At 42.7% G+C, this 2510-nt stretch overlaps 1 protein-coding gene across 1 annotated transcript in view; it reads left to right on the top strand.

Annotated features, from left to right (window-relative positions):
• The window catches only part of LOC101854190 (solute carrier organic anion transporter family member 2B1), a gene marked incomplete in the record, with an annotated part of 16424 nt that extends 16187 nt beyond the window's left edge, over positions 1 to 237 (top strand). The window contains 1 exon segment of the mRNA XM_013086469.2: positions 155 to 237.
• Between the last annotated feature and the right edge of the window lie 2273 nt (positions 238 to 2510).

The raw sequence follows: 2510 nt of genomic DNA, 5'->3' as shown, positions 1-2510 counted from the left end.
GAGAGAGAGAGAGAGAGAGAGAGAGAGAGAGAGAGAGAGAGCTTTCTACAGTACACATGTAGTTAGACTAACCAAAAATAATGAGAATAAAACAAACACGATTTGTGGGAAGAAAACTATTCTAGGATTCTGAAAACGCTTTTTTTTTCTTCAGGAAAACCTAAAGACTGCCGTAATCCAGGACTGGGTCACATGTACTTGATTTCTTCTTCCTCAGAGCTTTTCTCTGTCCTTTTTACAGCTTTCGCTCGTTTGGAGAGAAAGAAATCCCCCGCAGCGCTGTATCTCGTATTTTACCGTCAAAGAAGAAAAGATAATATCGTCCTATCCAGATAATACATTGTAGTACACGACACAGTGGGCACGGCGTCGGCTTTTTTTTTTTTTGGTAAGTGTTTTTACAGCGCTCGCAACTGCTTGTTTGTTTTGTTTTTTGTTTGTTTTTGTTAAGTGTTTTATGGCGCTCGCAACTGCATAAGGTCATATGAGCGCGCGGGACTCACCTAATACCTTTAGTTGATAGGAAATTTTGAATTGTGCCCGGGTGGCGGCCGAAGCCTACTCTTATCGATTTTAGACCACCAAGTGATCTTTAACGTGCGCAACTTGCACACGGGCCCTCCGAGATTTTTCGACCTTGTCCGAGAAGGCTAGGTGTAGATCTTTCCTACCAGAAGATCAGGGGTGTGTCAGAAAGACAGCTGTAAGAAGGAGTCAAGGAGTAGCAGTAGAAAGGCTGCAGAAAGCGTCAGGAGCCCAGAGGAGGGGGCAAAGGAGGTGAGGGGTGGGGGCAGAAAATGGAGACGAAAGCAGAAGATAGAACATTGCTAGAGAGCAGGAAACGAGGTGAAAGGAGACACTTTTAGAGAATAAAATTTTTCGGTCGCTACCCGGATTCGAACACGGAACCTTTGAATGAGAGGCCAACACTTTAACCTCTAGGCCACGAGAGCTCCACTCGGCGTCGGCTCTGTTGATATTCTGTTGGGAAATGGAGAGGGTTAACCATCAAGGTTTATCACAGAATCGGCAACTGACAAAGAAAGAAAACAAAAGGATTAAAATACATTTCTTCCTTATTCAACAGGAAAATGAGCTGTGTGTTTTTGTTTTTGTTTGAGATTTGAAGGCAAAGGGTTCTGGGAGGGGAAAGCCAGTTTCTGTTAGTGAGGCAGCGTGGTGGAATCAGGCTCTCGTCAATTTTTGGGCATGTAGAGTTATTGGTATCATCTTAGAGCTTATACACTTGTCTTTATTTGGATGAAAAAAATATTCATTTATCTTGAATACAAGTCGAGATATTTACGAAAGAAAGAAGAGGGGGTCACCTGTTTTGAGAGGTAAAATTAGTGAGAAAATGTCCGCCAAAGATTAGTTATTTCCTTAGCTTAAGAGTTTGTGGTAACTGAAAACGTACACTTTTGTGCCTTTAATCAACGCTTTTCAGAAAAATCCACCCAGAAATGGGTTCTTTAATGGGCATGTAAGGTGCTGAGTCAAAAACCAAAAATTTAGTAAAAATTCACAAACCTGCGGAAAAATGCAAGTTTCTTCACTTTAATTATTTTGACGAGAGCCTGATTCCACCACGCTGCCTCACATTAAGTTCTTGCTTTGTAGTCCACCACGCTGCCTCACATGAAGTTCTTACTTTGTCCACCACTGTCCCACGGACGCCTCGACAATGATTCCCTCTTCGGCTGGCTTATTTACTTGAAATTGTATTTTGAGTCACCCGTGGGACATACAGTGTTGTAGTCTGTTAGGTAGGGACTGCGATTTTATTCACATATTCTTTCTGTTCCAGTTGTGAAGTGCCCATTTCCAGCTGGGTGAACCGAGGAAACACACTATGTATAGAGTCGAAACTGTCTAAGACGGCTATCATTGTCCAGGAGACAAATGGCTAGTTTCTATCTAAGGGTGCTCACAGAGAGGCCACCGAATATGGTCGCTTTTAAGGACAAGCGGGCTAACCCAGATTTTGGAGGTTTCAAGAAGTCTTTACCTACACCAAAAGTTGGCATTGCCCTACCTATAGGAGAAGTTTGGTTTCATTGGTGTGTATATTTGTTTGGTTATAGATCTAGAGAAAATTCTCCTTGTCTTTTATAGAAACTGAACAAGGGGCAAAAACTTTACCTTCGATTTTCTCAAAACAGCATTTTTCAGGATAGCCCCCTTGTTCTTAGAAGCGAGCAAATGTCTCAGTGACAAACTCTGCACTCTGCACTCTGCACTCTGCACTCTGCACTCTGCACTCTGCACTCTGCACTCTGCGCCGATCTTTACGATGGTGGAACATGAAGGCCACACATTGTCAGCGCGTGCAGGATGTCCTGCTGAACGTGATCTAAATTTGACAAGTTATAATGGTTATAAAATATTCTGTGTACAACTGTGCTTCTTGAATGTCAAATGAAACAGTCATCACACACACACACACACACACACACACACACACACACACACACACACACACATACACACATACACACACAGACACACAC

The sequence above is a fragment of the Aplysia californica genome, unplaced genomic scaffold (genome assembly GCF_000002075.1).
Source record: "Aplysia californica isolate F4 #8 unplaced genomic scaffold, AplCal3.0 scaffold00470, whole genome shotgun sequence".
Lineage (NCBI taxonomy): Eukaryota > Metazoa > Mollusca > Gastropoda > Aplysiida > Aplysiidae > Aplysia > Aplysia californica.
This window is presented reverse-complemented; position numbering and strand designations above follow the sequence as displayed.